Below are 13,987 nucleotides of genomic sequence, written 5' to 3'. Positions count from 1 at the left end.
GTTTGGAAGCGTTGCCTCGGAAACCAAACCTCTACGGGAAGCGCGCAGGGTCAAACCTAACCCTTCGAGAAAAACACGATTTTTCAACACGACTGTTGTTTTAACGTTTAAATTTCACATATATGATGCGTTATTTATTTTATTAATTCTACTTTAAACACAGGGAGAAATAAGTGAAAAGTGAAGTAAAATGTATAAGGCATGAACCTAAATTCCCAAGTGAAACAGTCACACTTGTTTAAATCACCTCGGATTTGGGTCTCGATAGCAACATTAAAAGCATTTAGCGGCCTAACAATGAATGAGCACAGTTCCAAAAATATTTTTGGGTTAAAATGGTAAGTATCTCAAATCCGAGTTGTCTGGAACCCAACATTAATCCGATAATCCTTTTAGTAACTTTGTATTTGCACCGTATTGCTCCCTGAACTCTCTGCTAAATTAATAAATGTAAATGTAATGTAAATTCTCCTTGTTCTAGCCAGAATGATTTTACTATAGGATGTATGCAAAGTATAATAAGGAAATTAACCCACATTCTAGGTGAGATAAACGCTTGTCTGGACTGTGAACGGTGCGCATGCGTTGTGAGCTGCGCTTAAGGAAAACGCATTTCTAGCATATTTCCGAATTTTGAATTCTGTCCTTTGAGAAGCTTAAGCGGTAAATACATCGACACGCACGTGTCACACATCTCTTTCGCATTAGCGAGCTGGGCCCAAAAGATATTACGATACTGAATAAAAACCGCCGAAGTCTTCTTCTTCTGGCGTTTTATGACGGTTTAACCGTCAACACTTCTCTGTGAGCCACGGCGTCAATCCCACAATTCACCGCGAGACTATTTCACGCTTGGCTTCCGCATAAACTGACTAAAAAGACTCGTGGTGTAACCAAATAGAGTTAAAATCTGCGGTGTGTCAACATATGTATATAAAAAAGTATATATAATAAATTAAAATAAATACGTTTTAACAAATATTTATTGATTGCTTATTAATTTGGAGAATATCTTATATTGTGTGTGTAGAGCACTGATTGAGTTACCAAAATCCTAGAAATAGGTTTCATATTATTACTTAAATTCGATCAATAGTATATCTAAGTTTAATAAATCCCTTTTTATGTACTGTACTGAATAAGTGCAATGACAGAATTGTGTGATTGATGTGGCACCTCACACCAACATCATAATGTTTAGTTCTGTACTATAAACAAAGATCTCAGGAGGTTTAGAGTTTTGATTGGTTCAGTAATTTTTCTGTTGTTTCGTAATATTTCAGCGTTGCATTGTATTTCCCAACAGCTATTGAATCAATTACAGTTAGCTTGTTAGTTCCCAGTTGGCTTGTAAATTGGTTGGCAATTCACATCAAACGTGTTCTTTGGGGATGAAGTCGCTGCATGAGGCCGTGTTTAGTTAATATGGTGATTTTCTCTTTGACAGGCCTCTGCTCACCAGCTGTGAAATCGGCTCAGAAAAGCAGAAACGCTCTTCAAGAAACCCAGCAGGACCCGTACACACACAGCACGACCATCCCATCAAATACTGATCTGACAAACTCAAACACTGCTTTTGTAATTGCATCAGATTTAGGGAATAGTTTAGACCTTCACACCTCCAGATAAAGAACAGAATATATTAGCAATTAGTAAAGTGATTGTGTTTATATATTTAATGCGGTTACATGCGTGTTGCATTACCATCTAAATGTCTTCAGGTCATTGACAACGAAGATGAACAAAACAGTGTTCTGGGATATAATGTATATACTGTAACAGCAGCTGGATTTGTTTAGCAGGTTTCTTATAACGTCTGTCTGACAGAAAGCAGCAGATTTAAATCAGACTTGACCGTAGATGAAAACAATCATTGATTCTTATGGATTGACATATTTACTCAAACCTGTGACTGAACATTCTGAACACAGCTCAGAGTTTAATCCAAGGATTATTTGTTGGCCAGTTTCGGTCGGATCATTCATGTGAGATTTCTTTAGTCGATGTGTGACCTTGTCTACACTATGGGATGTCTCGGGTTGTATTTGAACACATTGTTTGAGAGCTCTAGCGGTTTCTAACAGTCCATCTAAAGAAAACTATATTAATACAAATTATATAAGCGTGTCAATTTCTTTGAAAGATTTCACACCTTTTTCAGTGTATGAAAATGAGCCCCAGCTTCACAGACAAGGCTTAAGGTTAGTCCAAGACTAAATGAATGTGTAATTAATTTATATCTAGAAATATCTTACAATTATATCAGTGCCATCACTTGGTCTCGTGATGCACACCAGTAATGTATCTTTAAGGCTTTGTCACTCACAATCGGTTTATTATGCAAGAACATTTCAGAAAATCTTTAAGCAGCTTGATATATACGGGCCAAGGTCACATGAAGGTGTTGGAGGTCTGTATCAGAAGCGACACATGATGAGTTTAACACTAAAGTGTGATGTTTACTTATTTGATGAAAGCACAAACCTGAGGAACACTTGATTTATCAATCAGATCTTTTAAGAGAGCTCTCAAAATGTGCCTTTAATCAGCAGGTCTACTTTTATTTTTAAACATTTCTATTACATCTCTTATCTTAATATATGTGGAACCGAATGAGATTTACCTAAAAGTTTTTTTCCACTCATAAAATGCTGATTTATTTGATCAAGTCCAATCATCAGTTATATTTGATCAGATTTTAGTTGGATGTATATGCTGTTTCATTTTAAGTGCTCTTGTCGACACCTGCCTTCATGTTTCAGCGCTCTTGTACGTTTGATCAGCAGATGTCTTTGAGTTCAGTCACCGACCGCTGACCCTTCTGGAGTTGTATAGTGTTTATTTCAATAATCTCATTCTTTCATAATATTCTACACAGCGTTCTTTTACCTGTGTGACAAACATGACTTGGAAACGTGTTTTCTGCTGTTAATACTGTTGGAGCAGAAACTGTGGCTTCAATATGTCTTGAGCAGTGAGGAAATAATATACTGAGACGATTTAACAACAACAAATATGAGATAATAATCTTATTTTTGCTTCACACAATATGTTCCCTCTTTTCTTCTAAAACACAGTTTCTCTGTATGTGGGTAAATGGGTTTCTTTCTATTCAATTTGATATCTATTGTGTTTTTTACTAAAGCATTGTTGCACAGCATAGCTTCACAGAAATCCTAGCATATAATAAAAAATAGTTTATGTTTTGTAAACAAATTAAAGGAGACTGTGGCAAGAAAGAAATCATTGTGCTCAGGTTTGGTTGGGGGTTAAGTCTCTCCTCTCATTACTCAAGTTTACTCTATCATGTGAAAATACCCAAGTTCAGTTTCTATCTGTGTGTATGGACAATCTGACACACCTTTAAAAACACAGAATGCAAACCAAGATCATGTCAGAAATGACAATATTTTAGATGCCCTAGACAGGGAAAAAAAATCATTAAAAAAATCTGTATACTAGTCTGTGCTGAATTATAAACAATATCACTGGACATATGAGTGTCTGACTTTCTAAAACATGATCAGTTTATTCGTCCACAACTGGATACAATACACAGATCCATGGTCCACCTGTTTGGCCTCTTCTTCTCCAGTCATGGACCCGTAACATCTCACACTGGCCGCCCAACAAATCCAAACATCTTGGATCCAACAGTATCACCTGAGAAACCACAGAAATGAGATATATATATATATATTGAGGAGAGTTGAAATCAGGTCAACTTTCTGGTAATGAGCTATGATATGGGTCAGCGGCAACCATCCAGAAAGTAGAAGTCCACACCTTGAGAGGTTTTTAGAGAACGCAGCCCCGTAAACTTTGGTCTACATCAGAGCGTCAGAGCCTCAGAGCATCCTCAAATCTTTCTACAGAGTTGTTGGCAGGGCGGCCAGAGTGATTTTTGACGCTCTCGACGGCGGTGGTGTGAACGTACAGTCGCCTCATTTTTCCTGAATAATTTTTGGTGGTGGGGTGATTTACAGTGTTAAGATTCTGCTTGAGTCCACTATTTCTCACAGGTTTCTCCTTTTTGTTCGGTTTTGTTCAGATGTTTGCTCAGAGTAGTCAAGATGCAGAGGTCAACACCGTGTCTACACCAGACTAGAGGCAATGTGATCCGATGCAGGACTTGTTCTAATGGAATTGTCACGCCGCATCACGCCATGTCCGGTGTGGACAAACTTCTATTATCTCTTCTCGTGTCGCGCCGCATCCGTTTAGAAACGGTGTGAATTGACATGCCTGAATGGTTAAAAAAGGCTTTCACGTGTGTGTGAAGGTTATTCTGATGTCTGTAGTTTGGTGACTTGAAAGAGAGGTTTGAGGTGAGCTTAAACACTTTGATAAGTTGAAAAGAGAATTCAAGTCTGAATGTCTTCTGTAGTTTGATTGGTTTACACTTTTACATTTTAGGCATTTGGCAGACACTTTTATCCAAAGCGACTTACATTGCTTTATCCTATACATTTTACATAGGTATTTGCAATCCCCTTGGATCGAACCCACAACCTTGAATTGTTAACACAATGCTCTTACCACTGAGCTACAGGAAAGCTTTGTTTGGTCAGTTTGAAGAGAACTTTTGACGTTTGAAGGGTGTGTGATGTAGGTCTCATGTCATTTTAATGCTTATTGTTTTGAGACCAATGAATGTAGATCGCAGAGGTAAAATCATCTGGATTTGGATACATTTAATGAGAATGTTTGAGTTGATATTGAGATCTCCACTCATATTGACTTTTGATTGCAGACGAGACAAATCTGAGCTCAGTTTGACACATTGTTGACATCTCTTCTCAAACTCTCATGACAGACACAGATGAAACATCTAAGACGCAGATGACAAACATTTCCATTTTGGCTTCACTTTCATCTCGATGATGTTTATAGGAGAAATAATTCAGATATTACAGAGATATCTTCTGTGATTTTTCTTCTTACAGATGTCTTCATGGATTGTGAATAACGCTGATCATTTCAGTGAACGAAGACAATCTCATCGTCGTTTGATTTGTTCCATGTTTCTCTTTCCTCTCACATCACAAACACCATCAGCACTGCTGCTCAGCTCCCGAAATCATCCACGAACAACAGATAAAGAGACAGAAAGGCGAAAGAATAAAGTTGGAGGATGAGAAGATGAAGTGTTGTGAACGGACAGTTTGAACCCTGAAGGCACGTGTGACACACAGCTTGTTTGTTTGTTTAATGTGTGTGTGTGATGTGTGTGTGTGTGTTTGTGTCGTTTGCCAGTGGACACTCACAGAAATAGCTCACATGTTCAGAATTGTGAATCTCTTAGCCCTGTGTGAATGTTTTACTGCACATTATTTAAAAAGAGAGAATCATTTTCATAATGTTCCATTGAAGAGGAACATAAGATCTTGTGAAACTGTTCATCAGTCATTGTATGCACTGTAAGCTTTTTAAAATCTTTCTAGTTACTTTTTAAATTCGGTCACCTCAAATGTAGTTTCATAAACATTAAGTCCTGAAAATCTTATTTTACTTGTAAACGTGTCGCTTAAGGACAAAAGATTGTAAACATTGACTGTAATCTCTTCTAAATGTATGTAATAATTCTTTCTAAAATGAACATCCCTGTTTAAGACCACTGGTCATCTATCTTCACGTAGTGCTGCTGACGGTTGTGTTTCTTCATCTTCATGTGTGTCTTGTTGGTATCAGCATTAAAATAATGTTGCTCATGCACATAACCAGCAGATGTCTGTGCGGTGTTATTTCTTCACAAATTCTTGACCACAACAGCCGACACATACACATCTGGCACATGCAAATGGAGTCTGTATTTACTGTGTTTATTCAGTGAGAAATCTGTGAAGATATTCAGACCTCAGCTGAATGCAAAAATCCTGCTGAGGTTTTGAATATTTGAATATTGTAGCAACATATGTGCATGTGAGTTATCTGTGAACCTGCTGTTGAAACTTATGTTGATGGGTTGGTTAAGCGGTGTTGAGATCTTGTGTCTTGTGTTTTTATTTATGCACAGCACACATAGAACCCAAAAATCTAAATTCTGTCATAATTTATTCTCTCTCATGTGTTTGTAAATCTGAGTCTTTCTTCAGTGGAACGCAACAGAAGTTATTTTGAGAAATGTCTCAGTGGTTTTGGGTCCTTTCAATGCAGGGCAATGGAGTTCAGTGTTCGGCATTATTCAAAATATCTTCTGTCATGTTCTGAAGAAGAAAGAAACTCATTTAGGTTTGTCATAGTGAATAAATCATCTTCTCATTTTTCTGCTGAAGTTTCACTTTACCACTGATGTTTGTACATGTGCTCCAGGTGTTATTGAAATCCTTTCTGTCTTGTTGATTCATTCAGTGCGCTTTTATGAATCTCAGTTCATCTTGATGTTACGAGTTTCAAATGTGTAACTGGAGTAACAAATGATTTCTTTTATAGCTTGGGGTTCACTTCTCTCAGCTCTGGAAAACAGAATCACAGAATTAGTGAGTGAAAAAGCGAACCGCCATCTTCGTCTCCGAATCTCTGTCTCTTTATTACAAATTTCAATTTTACAAAACAATAAAACATTTCCCAAGTGTAATCATGTTTCAGTATACATTTGTTAATTTCAATTTAAACATTACAGGTTTTCTATACTCTCCACAGATCAGTGAGCAACATCTTTCATACTCACATGAAAATAATTGTGTCTTTACAAAAATCAACATCACTCTTTTGTTAAAGTGCAATAATATCAAAAGGATAAATCATGTCTTATACTTAGATATATTTGTTTTCTTTTCTTTTTTTACCTCAGGAATCCACCATAATACTAATGTAATCATGAATCATAAACCCTCTTTGGCTGTAAATGAATTACAATAATGACTTTAAAGTCAACACATGAATCACCATACACGTAGGGAAAACTGTTTAACTTACTATACCTTTTTTTAAACCCAGGACAGTCACCAAACTGCTTCCGTATAACATTAGGAAATAACTCCCCTTTTAGTTTTAAACAACATACCCCCATTAACATCTTATCTTAACATTAAGTGGCATATATAGTCTGTCAGGATACCTTAAAAACCCGAAACAAATCGTTATTAGAGTGAGAGGACACCAGCACACAGATTCACACATACGGTCACCATATACACGCCTCTTATTCGGCCGCTAGCGTAATTGTTGACAAAATGTGCTTCCCGCGATTATAGCCTAACGTGGCTTTTTAACTCAGCTTCACACGTCAAAAGTTCCATCACCAACTCATCACAGTTTCAATACGCGACATCCACTTCAGGAGGAAACTCAACCTTACAATTTTTACAGAATACTAACCTGGAAAACAGAATCACAGAATTAGTGAGTGAAAAAGCGAACCGCCATCTTCGTCTCCGAATCTCTGTCTGAGAGAAGAGGAAGGCGTCCGTCATCTAGGTAACGTGGTGCAACGATACCTACTCTTTGGTTCCGCTTTGTTTGGTCCCCCCCCCCCAACTAATATTGTTTTCATAAATAAAAGTTTCAATTATACTAAAACGCTGATGGTTACTGTGTTCTCACGTAAGGGTGCATCACATTGACACTGTGTTCCTTGAGAAGGTGAAGGTGGTGTCTTATAGTTCTTCTTCTGTGTTTCATGACCCACTTAAAGAAGGCATCGAGGGAGAAGCCTGTATGACACGTGTGAGTAAATCACTGAGATTTAAAGAGACAGTTTGATGTTTTGAAGGTCTACTGTAAATCATCAGCTGTGGTTTCTAGCAGATTGTGAACTGCAGTGCTGAAACACAATCTCCATTTCATTGAGATCATGCCTGGAGTCACAGTCCAGTATTTCTTTGTTGAGCAAACTAAAGAAATCCTTGTGAAGCACTGAACAGTGTTCATTTTCTTATTGAGAATATTTATAAATGTGAGAGGTTCTTAGTTTTTAGTCCATGTTCTGCTTCATATTCTGGCACCATCTCGACTCAAGCGTTTCTTTTTCTTTATTATGCAAATCTGTTTCCAATTACAGCATGTCGGCCATTTCTCATGAACTCGTTCCTTCTCATTATATATTTGGAGTCGGTCTGGACACTTCTGTGCTGCTCTCAGTGTGATGTGTGTGTGTGTGTGTGTGTGATGTGTAACACTTGAGGTGCGACTGATCAAAGGAAACACACAACAGAGATGACAATGTACATTTGTTACACTTCTCAGTATTCCTGCAGTTTTGTGAAGAAAATGTGTTCAGTGAAGTTAACCAGAGAATCTCAGCGTGGCTGTGAGTGTGTGTGTGTGTATAAAATGGAGAATTTACTCAAAGTAATAATGAAATGATAAGATTTATCAGTAGTGTTGCTTTTTATAAAATACGGTACCGCTTTTTTTATCTGATTGTCTTTGGAGGCGCATAACCGCGGTAGTGAAATACAGTACACCAGGACTACACTTGTGTAGATAAAATAATATACCCCATAAAAATATATTGTATTCTATATTGTGATCTTTTTATATTTTTATATATATTATTTTTTATATTGTGTCACAGTCACGCAAATTGTTTGATCTGGTGAAAAGATAAAAACCTGTGACTCTTTATAGCTCAAGAGACCTCAGATAGGACCAAAGATATTTTAAAACTTAATCTAAATAAAATAAATAATAAATTAATTAATTGATAATAAATGTAAGAAGATGTTGATGTGAAGTATTGTAGAGCTATAAGAGTGGGAGATTAAAGTGAATAACATCATCTGTCCAGAGGTTTAGGAAATGTTCTTCTTCCAGAAATATGATGAAATAAAATGCACTTGAACAACTTGTATTTAGCATTACAGAGGAGTTTCTGTCTGCACTGCACTCGTGATTTCTGCTCCAGAATTAAATGTTTCCTGAGAGACGGAATCAGGAAAACAATGAAGTGAAACACCAGACATGAGCAGATTGAGTTAAAGGTTTCACTGTGATGCTAGAGTGCTGCGTTTCACGAAGAGATAAAACACAAAATCAGCTCATTTAATAAAGACTGTGTTCATCTTATTACAGTCTTCAGCAGAGCGTTATGACTCTAATGCATTAAAATATCTCATTTGATTCTCTCATGCAGCGGATGTTTGGCGAGTCATTGTTCTGAAAGCGTGTTCTCTCTGAGATCACTGGCGTTGGTGTTTGAGGTGTTGATGCTGTGTTGTGCACGCGCTGTGCTGCTCAAGACTGCTGCTCTCCAACCATTCCAACTTTTTCAGGTATTGTGTATAATCATCTTTATTTATACTTTATATATGTTTACTGTGTGAAGATCTAAATATGAATGTGCGTGGTTTAGCCATTACACGTATACGTGCTAAATTAAACATGGGGACAGTCTGTATAAACAGGATTTATAAGTGACTTTAGAGTAAATAGTTTTGATCTTTATCCAGTTATCACAGACGTCTGAGAGGTGTGCAGACCAGCAGCTCCAGCAGATTGTGTGTCGGGTCCGGTGACGTCTCACATCACTTCTAATGAGGTGGCGCAGAGCTTTGAAATGTCTGCTTATGTAATACGGTAAAGAAGACACCTGGCTGTAGACACTGAGAGAATAAGAGGGAGAGAGATTTATATATAGGGCATAACACTTCCCAAAACGTTCATTATCATTCATGATTCCATGATATAACCTTTTACTTTCACAGACGCTTTCTGTTTCACAGGATATAAAAAGTCAAGAAACATTTGGTTATTCTAAAGACCTTTGACTGAAATGGTTTTCTATTAATTCTCACTTTTTATCTCCTCTCTATCAAAGAAATTAGAGCGATCATAGGTTAATCTGTTAATAAATCCCATAAATTTAACTAGATCTTTTGCTCAAATTCATAAATATATTAAGATTTAAATCCTCCTAGAACAGCCACATATCGAGCTCATTGAGTTTCTGCTCTTCCTCCTGTCAGGTTATCCTTTTTGACCGCTGAAATGTGGAGTTTTTCTGTAGCAGATGATAAAAATCGTTAAACCCTGTGGATTTACATTGACCGAATGCTCAGTCTTCACTGTAAGGCCCATATAACCTTCACCTGTCAGGACTTTTTAAACTTATTTAAACCTTGAGACATGAAACTTTCACACATTGTCCTCACAAACATAGAAGGCTCAGACCTGGTCAGGGAGTCTCTGGTTTCTCCGATATGATGGCAGAAGAAGCTGCTGTGATGTTCTGAGTGGATGTTTTGGCATTTGGCTTTGGTCTCCAGGGCTTTGCGGGACGAGTGCTTTAAGATGTTCAGTGTTCTTTAGCACATTGCTTTGCGGTTGGTTGAAGGTTGAGTGTAAGTCAATGAGCCCTTGACATCAGATCTCTAGATACACCTCAGATTAGTCCTTCAGTGTCAGTTCAGTTTTTTGATCCACCAGGATGATCATTTAAGATCTAATTGCTTAGAAAAGTAGTCACAGTAGTATCCTCCAACACACAATGTGATTTGAGACATTATTGATGTCCACAAATGCTGTTGGATGAGTTATGCATTGAAATTGAATAATTAGGAATTTTCTGTGATGTGTGTCTTTGTAAATTGTATGGGTGAATTAACTCAGACTGTTCCCACAGCCATCGTATGTGCCTGTTTAACCAAGATGTTTTTTTATTCAACATGCATGATTTACAGCATTTATCTTCATTTTACTATGAAATTTTACACTACAGAAGCTTGAAATGTTCTATCCCGTATCTCCCCAAATTAGAGGTCAATGTATTAGATGTAAATACAGAAAGAGGTCAACTATAAAATACATTATAGTGTCTTGCGTCTGTTTAATGCCAAACACTATTCTGTATTAATTTCATTATTCTGGTGTGCAAAAACTCTTTGTGATCTTGTCTCTCTGTGTGCGTGCATGCTTGCGCGTGTGTGTTTGCATGCTTGTGTGCACGTGGATGCATGCATGAGGAAAAAAATAGAAAATGACTACATGGAAGGCTGTCAGATCTGTGCTGTCTGATGAGACACATCTCAGTGTGCATTCAAGCACACGTCTTTATCTCTGTTCCCAAACCTAGAGAACATTGAATGGCTTATAGTCAGAGTACTGTAATGGAAGCATCCAAAGGGACATTACGTTTTTAGGAACTTCTCTAGGTTCAATTTATAAAGGATGAAAAGACAATCCTGCTAACAATAGTAAAGTGAGTTAAATTATAAATATATTTTTTTTACAATTATTTAAAAGTATTATATAATTTTATTTAAAAAAAATCATATATCTTATATAAAAATATATATATAATGTGTCATTCAGCGCTGAGACTCATTAACCTTATTGGATGGGTATCTTTGGAGACATCTCAATAGTGTTGCAGCTCTGCACTTGCTTTAACTTACTTTCTTGTGGAAGTCTTCTATAACAACAACAGCATATCTCATTTCACTCGTTCAGTTGCTTGCTTAAATAATCACACTCTGGAATTGAGGACATGAAACTGCCTTCCGGCTCTTCTCTCGAGATGTGTTATGTATAAGGTTTTTGCTGTCTCTGTTAATCTATCCGAGTGTGTGTGTGTGTGTAATGCCGTGAGGTCTGGACCACTGCCATGACCGTGTGAAGATGCTCCAGCACTTTGGCATAGAATGTGTGACACTGGAAAACCACTTAACCGCAGGGATTGAGACGTGCCATAGAGAGCGAGAACCTGACATGAAACTAAACACAGAGTGCAGAGTGAGAGAGAGGCAAAGCGGGATTTATCAGGGTGAAAGAAAAACAGATAAAAGAGAGAGAGAGAATAGATCTGGATGTGATTTGGAGAGAGGATGATGAGAAATGGAGAGCAGGAGGGAATTGATGGGGAGAGTCAGATACTGAGAATTAATCACCAATAAATGCAGCCAGGTAGAACAGAGAAAGACAGGAGAGAGAGAGAATTGAAAATTCACAGACAACAGATATAATGAGAACCAATTACATGGAAAAGGTAGGAGAGTTCTCAGTGAAGGGTGTTTGTATTATGCATGTGGGGTGGCATCTTCAGCACTCCTTGCACCTCATCCTCTCATTGTGCTTTTCAGAAGCTTATCGAGGTTCTCACAAACAGTTGACACCGTGTAACATCATGCTGTGGGAATCTTAAAAGAACAAATTGAAGGTTTGCTGAGATGAATAATTTGGTGGTGGTGGTGTTTGCTTAAACAAGCTTCATTCTTACTCATGCTCACAGTAAACAGATGCTGTCCGAGGTGCTGAAGGCCGCTGTCTGTGGTGCTGAAACTCCTGCTACATCACTGCATGAAGAGTGTGTATTCTTACCATCATAAACAGTTTCAGCACACTATTGGCTCTGTGCAATAGCATAGTGATGAACTTCAGACGTTGCCAGAAGTCGGGATATCAATTTCCGGTTACTTAGTGGCATCGCGAAAGGAGGACTTTCTAAAAGACTTTACGTACCTAAACAATGAGTGAGGAAAATCACATATCCTACCAGATAAATAATCACTATCACCTAAAAATAAGAAGCTTTTGAGCTGAGATCAGATCAGCTTTGGACTGTTGTTGTGACAGGTTTATGTGAGGTGCTCTTCATAAAATTCTTGGCACCATAAGTTCATAATGAGAGTGTTTTTCTGCCCTTTTCTCAAAATTCCCTCTTAGCAGCATCTGAGAAGAGATCTTGAGTTTCCTTGATGTTTAATGCAAGGACGTCTTGTGCCTGGGGATTGTGAAGAGAGAAGCGGATCCAGTATGGATTAGTTTGAATCAGATGTGAATGTATCTTTGACCAGCAGCGTTCACCCTCTGTTCAGATGAATCAGTGCTCCTGCATAAATACATACCTCTGATAAATGTGATAAGTGTTCAGTGTTCATGTGAAGTGGGATGTAGAAAAGGCTTGACATGAGAATGCTGTATTTACACTCAAATGAGAAACCAACGATTTCTTTGAGGACTTACGACCAACACTGAAGTGATCCATGGATATGATCATGTGTGATCAATATGTGCTTCAGTAAAATCAAAACGGAGGTACAAGCCTTCGGCTGAATAGTTGTAACTCACCACCATTTCTTTAAATTGTTGTATTTGTCATCAGTGTCATGAATTCTCAAGTCAGCAGGGAACTGGGATCTGACATTTTTTGACACTTGGCGTGTATGGACATGTATGTGTTTCCACTATATGACGGATATTTAGACGAAATTGTATGATTCCATTATATATATAACCAATTGGAACCATTCATGGAAAAATATAATCCTTATATCTGCATATGTCTATAAATTTGATGCATCTTTATGGCTTCATCAATGATTCATAATTATTAGAATTATGCTTTAAGAAGACATGATTTAATTTGAGGTAGTTCCACTTTAATCATTAGTTAATGTACAAATGAGTGTTGTTCATCTTGCTGAATGTCTTGTAAGCACATTTAATCTACACAAACCTTCATAAGGAGCGTCTAACTGATACAGAGTAAAACTAGAAAAATTATGCTTTGCAATTTATAGATCTTAATTCCTTGATTGTTATACTAATATAATTTTAAAGACTAAGAGAGCCACAATTATTAGGAACAGCTTCATCAGTCTGAAGAAAGAAAAGCTCCTTTTGTTTATTTGTGTTTAAACAGATTAAATGTGTGTAACATCATGAATGCAAACTTCTCACATTTGAGTATTTTTGAAAGCTTCATGGAAGAATCTGAACACATACATGCTGAGTGTGATTAAATCACCTGTCCTGTAATATGCACTTTAATTCACGGTCATCTGTGTCCGTGTTGATTTCCAATAGAGTTCAGTTATTTCAGGAGACTTTACACACTGACAGTCGTATTGTTACTCGATTAATAAAACAACAATGCAAACAAAAACAACAGTCAGTGAAGAACATCGATCTGTCCGTCTGAATCATGTCGTCACACTGAAGCGACTGAAGAACACTGGGCATGTGATGCTTTTTAAATGTTTATTAGAGGCATTATAGACTGACATAATAGAGGTATGGTTTCCCCAAAACTGCACAAAAAATTGCA

This window comes from Triplophysa dalaica, chromosome 11 (assembly GCF_015846415.1).
Source record: "Triplophysa dalaica isolate WHDGS20190420 chromosome 11, ASM1584641v1, whole genome shotgun sequence".
Classification (NCBI taxonomy): domain Eukaryota; kingdom Metazoa; phylum Chordata; class Actinopteri; order Cypriniformes; family Nemacheilidae; genus Triplophysa; species Triplophysa dalaica.
The sequence above is the reverse complement of the archived record's forward strand: the minus strand, read 5'-3'. Positions refer to the sequence as shown.